This window comes from Diabrotica virgifera, chromosome 1 (assembly GCF_917563875.1).
Source record: "Diabrotica virgifera virgifera chromosome 1, PGI_DIABVI_V3a".
Classification (NCBI taxonomy): domain Eukaryota; kingdom Metazoa; phylum Arthropoda; class Insecta; order Coleoptera; family Chrysomelidae; genus Diabrotica; species Diabrotica virgifera.
The window spans coordinates 183061499-183084567 of record NC_065443.1 but is presented as its reverse complement, the minus strand read 5'-3'; the positions used below and the strand labels follow the sequence as shown (position 1 = coordinate 183084567).

At 33.3% G+C, this 23069-nt stretch overlaps 1 long non-coding RNA gene across 1 annotated transcript; it reads left to right on the top strand.

Annotated features, from left to right (window-relative positions):
• Positions 1-15837: 15837 nt before the first annotated feature.
• Positions 15838-18562, top strand: LOC126878970 (uncharacterized). Its single transcript, XR_007695911.1, has 2 exons — positions 15838-16587; positions 18383-18562. It is a non-coding gene; the product is annotated as an uncharacterized LOC126878970 (long non-coding RNA).
• The last annotated feature ends 4507 nt before the right edge of the window (positions 18563-23069 follow it).

Sequence of the window (23069 nt, the reverse complement as noted above, 5' to 3'; positions counted from 1 at the left end):
TCTGTGTATTTAAATTAATATAAGTGTTCTTATTTAAAAATAAATAAAGTCAATTCAAAATAAATATTAATGCCTAAAAATCAAATTAGTAAAGTCGCTCACATGTCACTAGCAAAGAAACTTGTCAGCTTTTTGTTTCCGGTTGATTTGGACAGGTTAAGAATTTAAAGTGGTAACACTACATGTTAAATCAATCATTTTAAATTGTTTACAGTTTTACTTACAGTAGGAGAGATGTTGTTCTGAAGCTATTTTCTTGTGGCATTTTTACAATTTTAACTATTTAGAATGGGAAATAAGCCACAATATTATTAAAAAATGATTTTTATTAACGTTTCGACGCCCAAATCGGGTGCCGTTGTCAAAATACAAAATACTATTAATATAAACAAAAATGTTGTTGCTTAGTAAAAAAATTCTTCTAATAATTTATTTAATTTGACTCATTTATATCGGCAATTCAGATACATATGATACATTTTAAAGTAGAAGACTTTAAAATGATATTGCCAATATTTATGAGTTGCGTTCCTGGGACGACTTTACTGAAAGATAGTTCATTCGATTACATGAAATCAACCCCAACTCAAAAATAGTAGGAGAGATGTAACATACTTTTGTTTACCAGTATGCAAAAATTAAAAAATCTTTCATAGATATTGATTCACCACTCAAGAACTAACAAATTGTGAAGAGCACAAATATGCCTGTACTTCGTTATCTGTCCAGGGCCGATATCAATTGATTGTCACAATATTGTATAGGTATAGAATAATTCATTTTATTACAATTAACAGTTTTTAGGTTTCCATACTTCTAAAGGAAAAACGGACCCTTATAGGCTCGCTATATACTTTACTATGGCCAAAAAGCGGTAGTGAGAAAAGAAGACATAACATCAGAAGAAACAGAAATGAAAAAAAAAAAAGGTGTTCGACAAGGGTGTATACTTTCACCAATATTATTTAATATATAGGTACTCGGAAGACATATTAAGTAAGACAATGGATGAAATAAACATAGGCATTAGAATTAATGGCATGATCATAAATAACCTGAGATACGCTGATGATACAGTTCTTTTAGCCGAATCACATGAAAACCTACAGATACTGCTTACTTAATAAAGTGACCTCAGTAAGTGGAGAATATGGACTATCGCTTAACATAAGCTTTATTCCAGCAATGCTAAACCTACAAAAATTTTATCTGTCTCTTCCACATTAACCAAGAAGAAGTGTTGAAATTTCTGATACATTTCCAGTGGATACATTACCAGCTATTCGTGATGAATAATGAGTAATACAGACTTAAAAATTCATACAGACCTAGCAGTCATTACTTAGCTTTTGATTAAAATTGACTAATCTAAACGCACAAGTGGTCTATTACTTTTCTGTCCAAAAAACGTTTATATGTTTTTTGTCATTTTGAATTAAACACCTATAAGTTCGTTTATGCTTTATGTTTCTAGCTTGATTCTATTTTTGAAGTTATTAGGTGCGATTGGGAAAAATGTTGTGAGTTTTTTATAAAACTAACAGTATGCACTATTGTGCACACAGACAATATAAAGTTAGTTGCTAAATCTTTCAAGTTACGTATCAGTGGAAATAAAGTGTGAACAAAATATATTGGTGTTTTTAGTAAATATATGTTTTATAATTTTTTAATTTGTGCTATTCTTTTAATGAAATTTTTTGGAAAGTAGTAAGTATTAAAATTTAATTTAATATTTAAATAAATTACAAATAAACTGTTTGTTTTGAATCTATTTATTTCCTTGAAATAGTTGAAATCATATATACAGTAGACGCTCTCTTAACCGACCATGACAGGAGCTGCCCATAGGTTGGATAATCAAAAAGTTGGTTAAACCGAAAATCTTTAAAACCACCCTCAGAAAGACATTACATATGTAACTCTATTAAAAATATATATATTTTATGATCTATAAACAAAAAAGTAGTATGTACATATAGTCCGTCCGCTATAACTTTTCCCATGGGTCACGATTCATTTTCAAACAAATTAAGTCAAAATATAAAGTGAAACGAATGTCGATGTGTATATACATATGTAATTAACAATATCACTCACAAGACAAATTATGAAACTTGTATGACCTCTAATCTAAAAATAGTATCATCCAAAAAGGTGTAGGGTCGGTCGGTTAAGAGGGCGTCTACTGTAAGTATAACTTACATACATAAAAGTACACACACTATTTTTTAATCCATGTTTAAACACTGGTTATGTCACTAGTATTAAAAGAGGCACCTAAACACATTTTGCAAATTATCACAAAAACTAATCTTGTAAGTAACAGACCAGTTTAGCTCCAGCATCCTCATCTGATCTTCCCCCTTTTCTAGCAACAGTTTATGCCTGGGAGAATCCACCTGCAGAATAACTGATAAATGCTTATACTTTTCATTAACAATAACCATACTAACTCCTTCCACGCTATGTGTTCTGCTTTACTATTTTGACCAGCTTCTTATCTTATTCCCAGTATCTTCCACACATCGGAACCTAAATGACTTAAAACTCATACTCTCACCTTTTCTATAGAATTATCACAATACCGTTTTAGCTTTTTAAGAAGCAAATGATATTTTTACACAATCAGTGTGAAACTAATTATTGCAAGCCCCACTGCAGCCCATCCATAATGAGACCAGAATTTTGTTTACAATGATTTGGTTCAGATTCATTTAGTTTCTGTTCTGTTATGAATTAACGTCTTTTTTCTCAGAATCAATATTGCACTATCTATAGGCACTTCAGACTTTCTCAAAACAAGCAGTTCTAATAAAAGAACAACATTAATTTAATCAAAATATAATTTTGCATTTTTTTTCATTTTTTGCAATGTTTCTATATAACCTCAATCTTCTTTTTACAACTGACAGTTATGTAAAATTTATATTTTTGTGTGCGACTAGGGCAACCAGTGATCACTGAGGGCGGCCATATTTTGCTCTGGTTTCCGGGCTTGGCTACACTCTCCCTGGACGCACTCTGCTTACACTACACTACGTAACTTCATGACACTCGATTCTAGATCCCTGACCCACTACTTTGCGCCGTGTAATTTGGTTTGCCTATATAAACTTGAATCGCGAAATGAGAGCGTCAAGGCCGCGTCTCACCAAGGTCCCTATACCATAGGTTGTATGGTAACTTTGACATTGACAAATGAAATATTGTCATCGTGACGTCACCCAGACGATCAATTTTACGAATTGTTTGTAAACATAATAGGATACGTGGTTTGGAGGCTATATTTTGTTATTAAATATCGTTAGTGTTTTAATTTGTGTTTATATCTTGAGATATAATGTATCTATAGACAGGGCCGGATTAACACTTTTGCCGCCCATGGGCCAGAGGTCTGCCTGCCGCCCTAGCGGGGGTGCAACACCGGGGGGGGGGTCCGGGGCCCCCCCCCGAAAAAAATTGAAATTTAGAGGCAAAATAACGCATTTTGGGACATTTTCCAGCGCTCAACTGTCTCTTGATATTGTAATGGTTTTAGTACCTCTCATGATGAAAACAAGAAACTATGTCCTAAAATTGCGTTTTATTAATTAAAATAAACTATTTGACAAAACTCCGTTAATTACGAAACCATTTTCTACAACCGTGATATTCCATTACTTAAGATTACAATAATAGTAAATAAAATCGTTGTTGATATTATTTTGTGAAACATCATGCAGCTCGTAATTCCCAAACTCAACAATTCTTTTATAGTTTTATGACTATTTTGGCTGAGAATGATTGATTTGGAGTGAAGTGAAAATTCGGCTTCGTTACTCGGCGACGGCTCACCTGTGAATGTGCCCGCAGGCTTTGAGCCATAATCGGTCATTGCTGTCGATTTATGGGCAAAAACAGGACAGTTAGGAAGGGGCTAAAATTAGTAAAAGGTGTACAGAGTAAGACTGCAAAATAAATGATAATTTCTGTATTGAATATAGGATAATAACAAATATATACAACATCGAAATATAACTGTTCAGAGCATACAAATCACATATCCAAACAAATAACTTACTCACTAAATTAGCTTTGTTAAAGTAAATATAACTTAAAACTTCTTCTTTCTTGCACGTGCATTGGAAAAATCATCAACAACTGCACTGAAATCGAGTTTTGTTGTCAGTTCATGTTCTATGGCTAAAACAGCCAGGCTGACGAGTCGTTCTTGAGTCACTGTTGAACGCAGATAGTTTTTTACTCTTTTCAAGGTCGAAAACGATCTCTCAGCAGAACAGTTTGTAGCAGGAGTTGTCAAAAACATTTTCAAACCAATAGCCACGTTGGGAAACAAGTCCTGTAGATTTTTTTCTATCAAAAATCTGTACAAGTTTGATAGTGAAAAGTCTTTTTCGGCTTCTTTGTAGTTTCCTCGGATCAGAAGTCCTTTCAGATGGATGCACTCGCATATAAACTCTGACTCTTCAATGTCTTCAATATAGATTTTCTGCAAAGACGTCGCGTTAGCAGTAATTTCTTCGGTAGTTAGAGTCTTTAATTTTGTTAGAAATGAAAACTTTGCAACGAAGTCTGTGTACACAGAGATCCTTTTGTCTAACTGAAACTGAAGTGTTTCCACGATGATGTCATAACTTTGTTGAAGACAATTTCCCCTAATGTCATCATCCTCATCATAAGTTCTTTCTTCATCTTCTTCTGAAGATTCATCAAAGAACCTCTTTCTTTTCGCCTTTCTTTTTGGGCGATCAAAATCTTGCTGCACCTGCGGCTGCGTCTCTTGTGGAAGTTCTGGCTCATCGTTCTGTCTCATTTCACCTTGCGCAATTTGCAGTTTTTTTTCGCCCTCTTTCTTATAGTGGGTAAACATGTCTTTCATGTTCATCACATACTCTGTGAGTGAGTTGTACAGGATTACAACGCTGTCCACGGTCATATTTTCAGCCTGGATCTTTTCACTGACTGAATTAAATTTTTGAAGTACATCTCCCCAAAGGGCTGCCATGAAACATGTTTCTAGAGACATTAGTTTTCGCAACAACCCTTTGGCTTTGGATTGTGTCTGTTTGTTTTCATGATTGCTTGAAGTCATGTCTATCAGCGTCTTGACCATGGGTTTGTAGTCTTTATTAAGGCTTTTGCAAGCTTCTTCCCTTGCAGACCATCTTGTAACACTGAGAGACTTCAACGACGTGTTCTTGTCCTTTCCTGTGGCCGTGAAATTTGACAGAAGAAGATTCCACCTGTGCGTAGAAGACGAGAAAAAATTGTACAATCCTTGCAAGAGATCAAAGAAATGTTTTGCAAGAGAACAGCATTCTGCTGCGCTTGATCCCACTAAATTTAGTGAATGCGCTGAACAAGGCACATAAAATATCAAGGGATTCTTTTCTTTAAGTCTTGCCTGCAACCCCGAGTACATTCCTGACATATTTGACGCGTTGTCATAGGACTGTCCCCTACAGTTTTGTATGTCCAATCCTTTCGACTGTAGGAAAGAAAGCACTGAGTTCACTAGTTCTTCACCTGTATGACCTTGATTTTTCATAAATTCAACAAAATGTTCTTCAGGGATTCCCAATTCATTCACATACCTTAATATGAAAGACAATTGATCAATGTGTGTTACATCAGGGGTGGAATCTACTATTATAGAATAGTACTTGCTTTTCTTAGCATCATTCAAAATTGTATCAATAACGGTTTTTGCCATTATTTCGATGAGTTCTTCACAAATGGTTGATGATAGGTATGACTGTTTGCCTTTACCCGCTTTCCCATATTTTTCAATGTGTGCTTTCAAAAATGGATCAAATTCGGCAATCAGCTCCAAGCACATCATATAGTTGCCATTTGAAAAAGAACCAAATTTTTCGTCAGTCCCCCTAAAGGCAAGACCACGCGAGGCAAGTTTTTTTATTACGGCCACCACTCTCTGGAGAACTGCCTTCCAATACCTTATTTCTTCTTCCACTTGGTTTTGTAGAAGCTTATCGATCCTCCCGGCTGCTTCTGCTCTTTGTTTGTATACTATTACACTATTGTAGTGAACGTGCGAGTTTTCATGCTCTTTTATTCTCGCTGATGCATGTTTCCAATCACTGAACCCATTTTCAGTAAACTGAGTAGAGGTCGAACTAAACAATTTGCATGGACCACAGAACAAAGAGCCTAAACTTGGTGAGTAAATCAAGAAATCTCTATTTACAATTTCGCCATTTGCAAGTTTTCTGTCGAATAGCCATTTAGCCAACACTCTTTTCCTGTCTGGATATTGCCTTTCAGATTTTTTAAAATCGCAATCTTTATTTTGATTCCATCCATTTTTAACAAAATATTCCCGCGTCTCTTCATTCACTATCCATAAAGCAGGATCATAATTTGGTTTCAAATGGACAGAAGAGTCAGGTTCAGAGACTGTTAATTGATCTTCAATCTCGTCAACAACAAAAGTTAATTCGGATATAGCTGGTTTGATCTTGTCAGTATCAACACATGACGAAGCTGAAGGTGCTGATGCTGAAGGGGTTGAGGGTGAAGCTGAAGGGGTTGATGCTGAAGCTGAAGGGGTTGATGTTGAAACCGGAGGGGCTGATGCTGAAGCTAAAGGGGTTGATGTTGAAGCTGAAGGGGCTGATGCTGAAGCTGGAGGGGTTGATGTTAAAGCTGAAGGCACTGATGCTGAAGCTGTTGAAGCTGAAGGCGTTAATATGGAACATACTTCTAGTTCTACTTCACAAAATTCTTTGACACTTTCTAAAAGCACTGGTTCTGGTGGCACTGGTAGGTTACTTCTTGTAAAAAATGTATCAAGCTTCGCAGTTTTATTTACAACTTCTGTCAATTTTTTTTTCTTCTCTTCGGCTACTTTTTTGTATTGCCACCCACTGAGCCGTTTGCGTCCATCCATTGGTACAGCTGCTTGTTATAGCATCAATGACATCGGAAGTAAAGGTCTGACTGTAAAAAAAAGAATATCTGTATAATTCAAAACTGTAGTACGATACGACAGGAAAAATGAAGCGAAAAAATGAGGGAAGCGAATTTCCTTCCATTACTTATTCAACTCATTGTGAAACCTATACGTATGGCAACATGCCGAATTACATTTTTCCTTATAGAGAACGGAATTAGCTAGAAAATCGAAATTTGCCTTAACATTTTCAGAAAAATATGCTCTACACGAATTTAAAACATAAAGAAGAATTTTTCCCATACGGGCCCCAAAAACCAAAATTTTGGGGTAAAACCCCCCCAAAAAGGGGGTAAATGTTATGGGATTCTTTTGGCTAAATAACTTAGCCGAGATATTGCAAAAAGGAAAGTGTGTGCGTGTGCCGAATTTGAAGAAAATCGGTCAAAAATTGCGACCGCTACAGCGCGGTCTATATTAACTTACATTACCATTACTATAAACAAATAAATATTTCTTACCTCACAAGTTACAATTTCAAAATGTTACTCCGCTCAAAACAAATTACAAAAACGTTAAACCTAAACAGTTAGACAGACTGCAGTACGTGGAGTTGAGACCAGACAACCGAATGACAATGGCGCGTGGCGGTGATGGAGTTGGTGGGGGGAGGGAAGCGGCAAGGCGACAAGACGCCTGCCATCAGCCAATGCTAGCAACTACTACGATCCCACAACTAAATTTCCCGTGCGTAGCGTACGATACAGACTGCCGCCTCGCCCCTTCGACTCACTTGGATAGAGTGGCGTAGCGTAGTGTACTGCGACACATTACACCGCGCAGAGTGTCGCGTTATAAATAAATAATAAACAATAAAATAGTTTTTTAATATTTAATGCTCAGGTTCACTGGTCTTGATAATCGATAATAAAGCTTTATAATCAATCAAAAATAATTACACTTTTTTTTTCTCAAATCCGCCGCCCCAAAATTTTGCCGCCCTGGGCCGCGGCCCAGTTGGCCCGTGCCTTAATCCGGCCCTGTCTATAGATATCATTAAGTGTTTTTAGTATAATAACTTAAACCCAAAACTCTTTTACAAGTGTTAAGATACATTTTAATGTGGTTGTATTAAGTACCTACTGGATTTTCTTTCTGCTGTATTGTATAGTAAAGAACATTTTTGTATAGAGACATTACAGTTCTGTAATGTCTCTTGCGGTTCTTCACATCAAGTTTACATCATCTGTGTAGGTTGAAATCTGCTTAGACTTATTGAACAATATATCTAATTAAGTCTATAGATAATAGATCTATTATTATATGTAATTGTTTCATATAAAATTATAACCAATATTGCAGCCATCTGAAGATCGTTTGAATAAACAATTATAAACTAAATGAATATATAAAATGGGGAAAATTCCCTTTATTGCACTGAAATTGTATTTTTGTATAATTTACTGTTAATGTAAAACTTCACAGGTACCTATTGAATGGAATCATAATGTTTTAATAGTTTTAGATATTATAATCCAGTACCTAACGTAATCAGATGCTCTTATGTTAAACTTAAGAGAAAAACTACTAATTTTGTTACATAAATCTTTAGTTGAATCTCTTTTTCACCATGGTTTACATGTTAGGAGGAATTTATAATAATGTACTACATGCATTATCCCCAATTCAAAATTATTATATACCTACTCAAAATCATTTAAAAAAGTAAATTGTATTCAACCCATTATTAATATACCTAGGATATTTGAATGATTTAGTCCCATATATACACAAGAAAGAATCTCCTTCTGCTTTAATTAAGTAGTAATGCTATTCTACTGCATATATTTAATTGCAATTATATTCTATGATTTTTGTAACTCTACAGGTATCTACCACATTTTTTAAAGAATATATGAAATAAATAGTCATTAAAAATCCAAACGTATTTTTTTTAAATATACACATTTTCAATACATTCCTACTTTCCGAGTTCACTTCAATGAGTGAAGTGAATGAATTTGTATGCAGCATTCTGGGTGACGTCACTCCCGCCATTAGATTCTCGACGCTGATTGGTGGAAAGTTACCATGCAACCTGTCTATTTATGAACCTTGGCGTCTCACCATCAAATAATTGACAGTTATTTGTGGTTATTTGATCAAACTTGACAGTTAGTGACACAAAGTGAAAGTTAGTGACGTCACATCCTGAACATCTGATTCAAGGCATAATTCAAGGTCAGTTTGCTCAAACTCGACAAATGACAATCAGCTGCTAGACATAACATGATGGAATTTTAATTTTTAGTAAATAAATTAATATTCAAACAAATGAGAAGCGTTGAAAAGTCCTATTTTATGAACAATAATATTATTATATTACTGATTCTGATTACTACAACACCTAGAGTGACTCACAGCTTAAATTCTGAAATGATGCAGTCACTAGCTCAATATTGATTAGAAAATAATTACATACTGATACTGAAAGTAAGTTACTATACGTCTTCTAACATAGCACAAGCTATATGTTTTGGGTTTTTAATGTACCATACTTAAATACCTTGAATTATTTTATGTATGATTTTGATATCAGCTAAAATGATAAAGCAAACTTTTAAATAAGAATGAGAAAATAAACACAAGGCAGTGAACTATGATTGCTAATATTTTATACCTACATCCTTCTTTATTATCAGTTACAGTTGGGGTACTATTTATGTTATTTTTTAATGTCACAAATTTTCAATAACATTCAAATCTGGTGACTGGGCTGGTGTTTTAATGACATTTCAGCACTTATAAAGCAACCAAATATGAACCCGATATAACATAACATATCGATACATTTTTGGCAAAGTAATGTAAGTGACATTTTATGTTTTTCCATTAAACTAAAGCTATTATTGTTTAGAAGGTACTGCCAAAGTGTAATAAGCCTAGAATTAATTCAAACATAATGTGTCTAGGCTTACAACACTCCGGCAGTACCTTCTAAACAATAAGAGCGTTTGTTTAATGGAAAAACATGATTCGCCAAAAATGTCACTTACGTTACTTTGCCAAAAATGTATCGATATATGTTTTGAAAATCCACAAGGAAGAACTTCCTGTAGTTGGCTGTATACCATTAATTACAAGTGAAATTTAATAAAAAATTTTCTTCTTGGTAAATGGTATATTAGTTTAAAAAGCCCTAAAGGGCTACAAACATGTGAACAAAACATTTTCGCTCTGTAACAAGAGCATCATCAGTGTTACAAGAACATGGTGAGCCAACCAAAAAAAAAATACAAAGGTCAAAGCCCTTTAAAAAGGAGACAAAAGTCTTATATAAATAACTACATTTGAAAAATCCAAAGGATGCATAGAAATTCCTAAGGATACGGCCCTAAAGCAACATATGACTCCCACACGTTGTAAGTGGGTCAAAAGGTAATTAGGTCATTATGTTATATTGTTGCCTGCCACCTCTTAACTATGCTGATGATGCTCTTGTTACAGAGCGAAAACGTTTTGTTCACATGTTTGTAGCCCTTTAGGGCTTTTTAAACTAATATACCTTTTACCAAGAAGAAAATTTTTTATTAAATTTCACATATATGTTTTGGATCAATGTCCTGATAAAATGGGTAATTATCATCGATACGTAATTTTTGAGCACTAGCAGTGAGACGATGTGTTAGTATATCCAAATATATGTATTGGTTCATATTACTGTTAATAAAATGCATGTTACGTACTCCTGCAGACAACATACACCCCCACATCATCACTCCACCTCCTACGTGCTTTCATTTTTTTTAGTTTTAGTTCTTTAGTCTATCGGACCCAAACAAGTTTATTTTCATCAGCAAATATTACTGAATTCCAAAAGTTACAATCTTTGTTAATATGCTCCCTAGTGAACACAAATAATGTAATATGCCCATTTCTTTGGCTGATAGAAGATTTATTTCTTGCAGTTCATGTAGATTATTCTTTTGTAATATCCTAAATAATTAAATTTATTTCAAAGGTTTATTAATATTTATGTATGGTATAATTGAAACCCAAAACAGCTTATGCTATTTTAAAAGACTTATACTAACTTACTTTCAGTATGTAATTTTTTTCTAATACATATTGAGCAACTGACACAAGCTAGTTTTATAGAGCTTTTCATTCACAGTCATTTGTTTCGAGCGTCTGTCATATGTTGAATAATCCCTGTATATTAATATTATACAACATATGACAGAAGCTCGAAACAAATGACAATTGATGAAAAGCCCTATTGAGTAGTGACTGCATCATTTAAGCTGTGAGACACTGTATATCAGTGGTGGCTTCGCTACATATTAAAATTGTTTTGTTGATCTTTCCTTCCTTGATTTCCTTCTTTGCTTTCTTTAGCGTGCATACTAAACAAGTTATTTATGTACAGCAGCTTTTGTAGCCAATGGTTACTCTTGTTTGTTTTCTAGATTTTTTCTCATCAGGACTTCTGATTGCTTTTTGGTTTGTTACTTTCTACCTTCTACAATTCAGAGACAGAGTTTGGGGCTTATTATTCGTCCAAGTGTTGGAATGCTTGTGGGTTTTGATATATATGTACCAACTACCTACTAGGTTTAGGTTGAAAGGCTAAGGATTTGGTTGTGATAAATATTGTGGGATAATTGATTGCATTTGTGTGGATAAACCTGGCATCTGTTGATTTTGATCTTCGTAGTCCATCTTGAGCTGTGCCATTAGCACTAGAAAATAACTTTGTTGATATGACATATATCATTTACTTGATATCCAGTTTAAAAATACAGCACACCATTTTTAAATCCCTTTTTAACATCACTGCACTAGTAGTAGGATTGTTTCTGGTTTGTTAGTCGAAATAAAACACTTGTTTTATTTATTTTGGCCACTCATAATATTAATAAAACTAATTATATTAATTATCAGTGTAATAATAATTGTAAATCTTCAAATATACAATAAGGTTTAACTAAAAACGCACTAAAATAATTTACATTTTAAACTTATTCACAGCCGAATGTTGCTAACTGCACCAATAGCTATTAAAAAATCTGAAATTCAAATCTGATATATTTGGATCATTTCTTCTTATATCTGCAATAAGAAATTGACCAGCTGCATAATATAATACAGCAAAAAGTAATGGCTGTCAGTTCCTTTATAATTTCTATAGTATCCCTTCTGAGAGGTTGAAAGTTCACCATGTTTCCATCCATAGCTTCTAGACAATGTGAAAACTGCCATTTGCTATTAAATTTATTGCTAATTTAGAAAAATTATATGCAATTGTCGTGGAAAAGCTTACCCTTTTTAATGTGAGCCCTGTGCCTACATAGCGTAAAGCAACAATTAATCTGTAAAGAACAATATTGTTTAAATATAAATACATAGGTTAATTTAATTGATTAACTACTGTTAATTCAATCTTTGATTCGTACCTGTTCGCACTGTTGATGCTTTCACTCATAGATGTATTTTTCCCAATGTCTTCTTGTACACAATTTAGTTTTTATTAGGGCTTTCATTTCATGGAAAAAGTCCAGCTAGCCTACATTCTTTCTTTTCTATTTTTTCTGCCTGATATGCTCGAACAGTGGTAATAGGTGCCCTACTTAGTACTTGACAACAAAGTAAAGTCACAACTCCCTTCAGCACTCCTCACTCCAGCCTTTTCATTTCATTTTCAATTTTCATTGTGGATTAGATTAAGTTCAAACAAGTTAGACAACTCTTAATACAGAAAATTTGATCAAACTAGACTGATCGTGAGAACACCGATTTTTAGAATTTCAACAAACTGCAATTGTGACGTCACTTTGACGTACTTCCTCTCGTACGTCAAGTTTGCTCAAACTGTTTGATCAAAATTATTTGATGGTGATACGCGGCAAAGTTAGCGAAATGGTTTTTTCAAAGTCATTATTTTTACTTCTGCAATAGCTAAAATAATTGCACCTTATTTGTGGATCATTGCACCACTCAAAATTTCATTTGCGGATTTTCCGTTTTCGAGATATAAGATATAAGCAAATGAAAAGTGGAGATTTCGGCGCAGCGCCACAGCGTTTATGCTGTGGCAGCGCTAAAAATAAATTTCGATTTTCATAAAATGCCGTAAAATCACTAAATAACCATATCACCTATATTATGAATAAACTGGTTTTAATTGAAAATAATGAAAATTGAAAATTTTATAAAGAAAAAACTATAGTAATGTTGGTTGCCTACACTGTAGGGGCAAATTTGGTAAATCTAAACTGTGAAAAGTAGTATAGTATTTTACTACAAAAGCGATATTACGTAGGTCAAAATTTTTGACGTAATAGAACTGTCAAAACATTAGAATGTGACTTTTCTTTATTGCCGTGTTTATAATAAACATGGCAATAATGAAAAGTCACATTCTAATGTTTTGACACTTCTCTTAAGGCTGTATGACACTATACATTTTCTTGTATACTACATTCGCTCTCGCGAGATTTTTTTTGAGACATTCGGAATAGGAAACGTACAACACAAAAATTCCTAACTCACCCTATTAACTGCTAAAATCGACTCAAATCAACTTAATCTTTCATTAAAAAAAGAAGAATTATTAGAAATAGTGGGAGTGTCTACTAATCTCATAAAATTTTGTGAAGTTTATTTCTACAAAATATTTTTATTTTGTACAATAAATAATTTTCTCATTTGCTATCAATACATTATAATGGTTTAAATAAATAAATAATGATTGGCGTAAGGTTTATGTTATTTTTATGTCTGTTTACTATTAATAATATTGGATATGAGCAGGTGCGTTGGTTTTGTAGTAATTTCCAGTCACTTCTGACAACTGAATTTTTCAAAAAAGAAATTACTAACGTCAGTGTCAAAAAAAATCTCGCGAGAGCGAATGTAGTATATCATTTCTAATATCGTTTCTGATATGTCAAAAAAATGTATAGTGTCATACACAGATACAAGAAACGATATCAGAAACGATACAAGAATTTGTGTCAGGCACAGATTCTTGTACAATAACTGCGCCAATTTCTGCGCAAAGAGCAAAAACGTAAAACCTGCTGGTAAAACTTCTAAATGCCATAATGGCGGCTGAAAATGAGATCATATGATTTATGTCTTGATGAATTTATTTGTGTTTTGTAGGTATTATTTATAAATATTTTATTGATACTTAATATACGGTTTGGTATGGACTACTTTTCTACTAATAACCATATATTTAGAATAACTTTGGGTTTCAAATTGCATAATTTTTTAATAGAGGAAAATACAATAGTTCCAATTTGGATCAAACTGAAGATAATTATAATGCAAATATTTTAGCACAAATATCAAAACAAAATAAAAAACACAAATAATCAACAGTCAACGTAAAAATTCTAGTTATTATAACATTAAAGTATTTGTTTTTAAAAGTTTATAAATTTTATAAAATCCTTAAAATCAGCTGTAGACACAGTACTACCATAAGTACCATACCAATGTAACGTGACAGGGTGACAAACAAAATTTCGACCAATCACGTGCCGAATTTCATACAGTTTTCGATACACGAACTTGCATAGTGTCATACAGGGCACAAATGTACGTACAAGAAAATGTATACAAGAAACGATATCAGAAACGATATTAGAAATGATACAAGAAAATGCATAGTGTCATACAGCCTTACGTCAAAAATTTTGACCTACGTAATATCGCTTTTGTAGTAAAAATACTATATCATTGTTTAACTAGACATAGTCTAGTTATACAATCGGTAGTATGTACCATAGTCAAAATAACTCCTCCTGACTTAAAGATAATCCCTCCTTTCGAAATTTCATTTGCGGATATTCCATTTTCAAGTTATATCAAAATAAAATTTCTCGGGACAGCGCCAAAGTATATATTTCCATTTTCGGGATATTTATTAAAAGCTGTAAAAATAACAATAGCTATATCATTTAATTTCTCCTGGTTTCAGAATTACGAATAGACCTGGTTTAAACTAAAAATCATAGAACAAAAATTTTCCGAAGAAAAAATTTTTTCATTTTGGTGGTCCTAACTGTATTTGCAAAAGTATTATCTGTATTGTAGTGTATATCTAAAATGATTTCTCCTGACGTAAGAAAAATCCCTCCATTCGAAATTTCATTTGCGGATTTTCCGTTTTCGAGTTATAAAAAAATAAAAATTTTCGGCGCCGCACCAAAGTATTTATTTCCATTTTCTAGATATCAAAAGCTGTAAAACCACTAAATAATCATATCTTTTGATTCCTCCTCATTTAAGGACTATGAATATACCTGGTTTTAACTAAAAATCATAAAAATTAAGAATTTTCCGAAGAAAAATGATTTCCATTTTGGTGGGCCTGAACCGTATTAGCAAAAGTATTATCCACCATATCTAAAATAATTCCTCCTGATTTGAGAATAATCCCGCCATTCGAAATTTCATTTGCGGATTTTCCGTTTTCGATATATTACCAAATAAAAAGTTGAGATTTCGGCGCAGCGCTAAAAATAAATTTTCATTTTCTGGGTATAAAAAGCCGTAAAATCGCTAAATAACCATATCACCTAATTGCTCCTCATTTGCGGATTATGAATAAACTGGCTTTAATTGAAAATAATAAAAATTGACAATTTTATAAAGAAAAATTGTTGGTTGCCTACACTGTAGGGACAAAGGAATGTCCACCATAGCAAAGAATACCTAACTACCAAGAACCGACACGGACGGCGATTCTTTTGTTGTTAGCATGTACTTAATTTCAGTATCGAGTTGCCAAGAGAACACACGAGTACACTGAGAAAAGTCTCACACATTTCTGGCGTGTATCAATAAAATTTTAGTTGCACTGAGAAAAAGGTTGCATGCAGGGCCCGCTTTTAGACAAGAAACTACAGGTCGAGCAAGTCTCGTAAATTTCACGATTGCGAGCCACGCTTCACGCAACCGTGTTTGCGTACTTGTGTTTCGAGTTGCGTGGTCGTGCGGAGTTATATTTACCAAATTTAAATGTAATCGTTTCTACTGATAATAATATACTATTCTCAATATGGCTACTGGGTGTAAAAGATAAATCTTATTCTATCTGTTCTTCATGAGTTTTAGATAATTTTAGTTGTATTTCTTTGTAATTTTGTGTTGTACAAAGATTAATTTAACATTTTCTCTGGAAGTATTAATTTAGAAAGATAATATGCTTCATTGGTGTTGTGTTTTGAAGTGTGAAATGCAAAGTAATTGTGATAAAGTCAAGATAAAGTTCACTTTTAAACTGAACTAAATAAGGTATCTGAGAGACAACAATGGTTAAATGCAATACAATGTACAGGTTTTACTAGCGAAATGAAAATTTTCCTGTCCTGTCTGCTGTAATCATTTTATATCTGGTAAGTTACAATTACAACAGTAACGATTTTTGAAGATGTTAACATTTTAATCTTATAGGAAAATAGGAAAACCAGCCGACTTAATCGATAATAACAATCTCCAGATTGGGTTCCTTCAATAAATATGGGCTATAAACACAATGAAATAAGTTCCCCAAAATCTAAAATGGAGTGCTATCAAAGGAGAATTAAAGGAAAAAATATTCATATTGAAATTATTTATAAGGCACTGGACTGTCTTAAATTCTACAATAATACTAGGTGGGTAAATGATTTTAGACATTTTTCATTAAGAGTAGATTAAGATTAAGTAGATTTTCATTCAGTAGATTTAAGACTTGTTTACACGGGTAGAGTAATGATGCAAGTACTTGATAGAGTAGAGTAACTCTACCTGTAAAAATGCTCAGCACAGTAGAATAGCTGGTAGAGTGTATAGTTGGAGTTAAAGTAGAGTGACTAGCAACCTATGGCAAAGTAACTACTCTATGACCACCACTACTGCCAAAATGTCTACTCGGCTGCACACTCTACCCATGGAACACGCTCAATTATGGCAGAATAGAGTAGGTAGGAGAGTACATGGGGGCGCTGTCATTCTGGCTGGAATTGTGTTTTGTGTAAATAGTGAAAATGAAGTTCACCGAAGATGAAACTTTAAAACTTGTAGAGCTATAATACAGCGAATACCAGTGTTTATGGAATTTAGGTAGTGTATACTACAGAAATAAAAGTTTGCAGCAAGCTGCGGAGGATGAAATCGTCGAAAGAATGGCAAAGGAGGCTTTGGAGTAAACGAGCTTAAGCAAAAAATTAAGAATTTAAGGTGCACTTATAATCAAGAGTGTTTAAAAATACAAAAATCGGTTTCACTATACTAGCATCAGTACTATACTTGTACTCTCCTCATGTGAATGGTATCAAGCCATTTTTGGTAGAGTACTACCGCTATTCTACTCTCCTCAAAACTCTACCCATGTAAACAAGTCTTTACAAACAGTGGAAAATGAGGTAGCTAGTAGAGTAGTAGTAGAGTAAAATATACTGGTTTAGCAAATTACAATGTTTTAAGTTAATACAGTAGCGATCAACAGGTAGCCAAAACGTGTTCCAAGATTGCCACTGTAATTTTGAATATTTTTTCGAGGTATTTGGCACACGTATTCGTAAAATAATAAAGAATGGCGGTACAGAGCCCAATTTGAAAAATATATTAATATGTGGAAATTACTCTGTAATTATACAATATTTAAAAAAGAGCCTGTACCGCCATTAAGAAGAACAAAAAAATACACTTTCTTCAAATAAACTTTTTTATCCGATGCCTAGATTTTGTGTAATTTTGGAACTACTAATGAAATAAAAAATTTTAGTAGTTCCAAAATAACACAAAATCGGATAAAAAAGTTGTATTTGAAGAAAGTGTATTTTTTTGTTCTTCTTAATGGCGGTACAAGCTCATTTTTTTATATTGTATTTAATTACAGAGTAATTTCCACATATTAATATATTTTTCAAATTGGGCTCTGTACCACCATTCTTTATTATATTAAGAATATGTGTGCCAAATATCTCGAAAAAATATTCAAAATTACAGCCGCAATCTTGGAACACCTTTACGCTACCTGTTGATCGATACTGTTACCTCTTAAGCTAGTTTTAATAGTTATTTATGATATAAGTATTAAAAGTACAATTTTAAGACGCGCATGTGAAAGTTAACTTGAAAAAATAATTTTATTAATGTTTTGACTTCCACATCAGATGTCATTGTCAAAATACAAAATATTCATTATTATTAGGTTTATTCTAGCAAACAGTCAAACTAGTCAAAAACCGTCAGCAAACAGTTGGTCGGTAAAAGAACATAATACAGTCACCAGTGCGATCCCCTCTACTCGCGCTGGTCCACTATTCGCTGATGATTTCAAACTGTTTGAAACTGATGCTAAAACAAACCTATTATTATTATGCATATCATTATCTGTAAATAATATTTCTTCTGATTGTTAATTGTAAAGGATAGAAAAATTACCATTTATTTTATTTTTTTTAGAATCAGCTGAGAGAAGTGGTCTACAAAAACCAGGAAGGAAACGGAATATGTGGCTACGAAAGGCAAAAGAAAGGTTTACAAAGCAAATGTGACACATTTTTTTGAAATATTTAGGAATATCAGTAAATTGCATTAAAAAATGTATGAAAAGATTTTGTTCAATAAAAATGTTTATATTTATCAAGGATGTATTATTTGGTATGGCCACATATCGTCAGTGATGTAATAATACATCCTATCTGTTTTTTTCATGAGTTTTGTAAGAGAGACTAAAAACTTGTCTTAGGGTCACCTCCTGTTTTCATATGATATTTGTTTTGTAGTAAATTAAACTATCTATGAACTACAAAACAAGTCAAAACTTACATATGAACACAGGAGGTGACCTTAAAACATGTTTTTCCATCTCTCATACAAAACTCATGAAAAAACAGATAGGAGGTATTGTCACATCAGCAAGGATGTACAGTGATGAGTGCCCTAATAACCGGCAAAATATGGGCAACATATTTAGTTGTGAGATAAAAAGAAATGAAACTAGTCGAGCTGGGAAATTTAGCGAAATTAACCTTTAAATTTACGTTATATTGATCCCACCTTTACACATATCGGAGGAGTATGTCAACTAAAACTGTCACTGTGACAGTGGTAGTTTCCAAACTCGTCTGATATGTCTGAAGGTGGTACACAATCAATACAATCTAAATGTATAAGTTAATATCGCTAAATTTCCCAGCTCGACTAGTTTCATGTCTTTTTATCTCACTACTTAATACATCTTTTGTGCTATTTTGCCGGTTATTAGAGCGCTCATCACTGTATTTCTGGTATATCCAGGGAATGTCTACAAAATATATTTTGAATGTCCAGAGAACATTCGTGGACATTCATGGAATGTTCCAATAAGACATTCAGGTAATGTTTAAAATGCTGACAGGATTTTCCTGGGATGTTCAGGGAACATGTTTTCGGGGATATTCCAGGAATTTTTCAATGTCTGTGTACCTTCTATGGACCTATATGGAATATTTTGGTGTTATTACCGCCGCACTCCACTTGCGATTTGTAATCAGGAAGATTGAACACATTGTTTCAAATACAAGTCAATCCATTTGTGACTAAATAATCATGGATTGACTTCTATTTGAAAGAATGTGTTCAATCTTCACAACTACAAATCGCAAGTGGAGTCCGGCGCTTAGGGCTACTTCCTCTTTGGTATTATGTATTATACTACAGAAATCAGGAACTTTCCTTCTAAATATATGTATGCATCTTGGCCATCAAACATATTCTTTGAAACATTTTTTAAGGGGTTACATAGGTCTTGTGGGTAAAAAAAGTGACTTTTTAAAAAAAATATATCTCGAAAACTAAAATTTATTTTTATTTATAATTGGAACATGTAAAAGTATAGTACTTAAGGTAGTCTCAAAAAAAGTTTCAGCCAAAAATATTCATTTTTGTAGAGTTTAAGTTTTTTTTGCGTTGGCAGCATAACTAAGTCCAGTCTCATCTGAAATCAAAAAGTTTCTTGTAGTTTATACCTCTGGCTAGAATATGAACGAAGGAATTAAAAAAAATGAAATTTGAAGATTTTACATAAGTTTAAACACATTTTTGACCCCAATTTTTCTCATTTTTAAAGTAGTTTTTTTTTATAAAACAAAAATGACCTCATCTAATAAAAAATCATTTGTTCATTCACTAGCCAGAGGTATAAACTACAAGAAACTTTGATTTCAGATGAGACTGGACTTGTTATGCTGCTCACCACAAAAAAGGGCTGTTGTCGAAAAATTGCAGTCAACTCTACAAAAATGAATATTTTTGGCTGAAATTTTTTTGAGAGTACTATACTTTTACATGTTTCAATTATAAATAAAAATAATTTTTAGTTTCCAAGATATAATTTTTTTAAAAAGTCACTTTTTTTACCTGCAAGACAACAACTTGTTGATTTCAAATTGTAACAGTTGTTTTGCAAAGTATGCTGCCCTCTTGTATTTTCTGTGTTATCTTCATCATACAATTACTTCATCTAAAAATTTTCAAACACCTCACCTGATACAGCGTCTCAAGTACGATTGCGCGAATTGGTAAATACAACTCCGCACGACCACGCAACTCGAAACACAAGTACGCAAACACGGTTGCGTGAAGCGTGGCTCGCAATCGTGAAATTTACGAGACTTGCTCGACCTGTAGATTCTTGTCGCTTTTAGTGACATTCTTAGGTGAAATTATTTTTGATTTACAAAAGGTTGCAAATACAACACAAAGTAATGGTGAGAATTATATTGATTAAAACCATGGATAAAATACCTTTTTATCCTGATTTTAGCATTGAAAGACCAATAATAAAATATACTATAGTGGCGTGACATTCACTAATTATTCTTTTTGGCTTATATTGATACAACGATACAAAATATAATTTGTCGTTTTCACCAATTTTGAAAAAATGTGAACAAGTTGGTGAGAATTTGAACGACTTGGTGTGACCTAATAGGCCGTCTGTCCGTCCGACCGCGAATATAACTCCTTCCGTCACTATACCAGGTAGAATGACAAATGAGATGTCAAATGAAAGCTTATAATCCATGGATGGTACTCAAGGTGAGAAATTTGACCTAGGCTGTCTGTCCGTCCGACCGCAAATGTAACTCCTCCGTCACCATACCAGGTACAATCACAAATGAGGTGTCGAATGAAAGCTCATAATCCAAGGATGGTACTAAACGTGAGAAATTTGACCCAGGACTTCCGGTTTTAGAAATGCGACCGGAAGTATTCTTTTAAAGTCACCGCAATAGCACAAGTGATATATTATGATATATTATTCGACGCGCATTCGCAAGACGAGAACAAATTTATACTTCTGGTTTCATGACTGTCTGTCCGTCCGACCGCGAATACAACTCTTTAGTTACTAATACAGATAGAATGACAAATGAGGTGTCGAATGAAAGCTTATAACCCATGGATGGTATTAAAGATGAGAAATTTGACATCGGACTTCGGTTTTAGAGTTACAACCGTAAGTAGTTTTAAAGTCACTCAAAATATGATATGAATGTAAATAAAGATGACTCAAAATTAGTAAAATCGTATATCAATCGACGCAAAGTTACACGAAGAGTTCAAATATCGACTTCGAGTTCTACTTTCGATTACTTTGGGTGAAAACCTAGGACCAATTACTTGTTTGTCGAGGTATTTCCTAATTCATTATATTTCGTAAAATAATCGAAAAATAACACATTCGTTGTAACCGTCACGGAATCCAATTCTTTTTGGGTGACAAATGTTCGTGATCAACAACAAGAAACTGTATGTTAAAATCGAATGTCAATATTTTTAATTTTTATTGTCTTGGAAACAAGCCAAAAGTAGGTACATTCTTTAAAGTCGAATATCGGGGTAGGATTCAAAATGCAGCTCACACAATTTGAAATATTTGTGCAAGCTTTCAATACTCTTTTCCATCAAGTCCATCCTATTGGCAGCTCTTAATCACAGATCAGCCCTGAAATACAAATATAACGTAATAAATGAAGTATACAGTAAGATCAAATTTGGGGTTTAAAATACTAAACATTTAAGTACCACCTAGGTACCTAGTTGGTAATTCTGCAGTATAGAGATGCCTATGCCTTGCATTATTTTAAATTTATTCTCACTCTCTTGTGATAATAATGATAACTTTCTTGGGTAATAGTTTTGATGAAAGGTAAGGTAAATTTAAAGTGGAATTAGAAACAAATATTTTGTGTGTGTTTTTGTACTCACTCTCATATGATTCCAACAAAACTCGTGTCGCTATACTGCAGTATTATTACCATTATGTATACATAACAAACTTCTCTATCGATAAAGAATAATGTATAACAGAATTGCAACATACCTTTCCTCATTTTTTGGGATCGAAAATAGGCTTAAACCATCCCCTGTTCTTTTCTGGCAGCCACGAAATATACCTACACTGACAACCCTCTCGTCTGACTATGACAACCCTCGTCGTTTCGCAGCCATTCTAACAGTAAATAAACCACTTAACTATGTACACACGAATAAATACTACACTAATAAACTAATACACTATACACAAATAAAATAAAAACTAAACTTAAAACCTAGAAAATAAGTCTATACAAAATATTACGAGCTACAAACTGATACAAAAACAAAATACTAAAGCCAAGCCAAGCCAAGCCAAACAAACAGCAAACGCCGATGTCGCCGATCCTGTACAAGCCAAACGTCACCAAAATTATTTGCTATTGAGGCAAATTGAGAAATGGCCGATCTCGGACATGCGCATAAAAATTTTGTTCATAGATAATCCGTTCGTGTCGGTTCTTGTGGTAGATATGTATTCTTTGACCATAGTAGTGATGTTGATTATAGTTACTTTCGAGTATTCGTTACAAATCGGTACTTTTGCACAAAGTAATTATTTACAGCATTCGTTACTTTGATTACTTTTGTATTTGATTACCGGTAATCATATCGAGAATGGTATTTCTCAGTAAGTATTCCGATATAACAACGACCTCCACCCATCTGTCCAAGGGATTAATCGTTACTTTTGTATAAAGTAATCATTTACAGTATTCGTTACTTTGGTTACTATGATTACTTTTGTTACTTTTGTGTACGACATGTACAAAACACTGTTAAAATA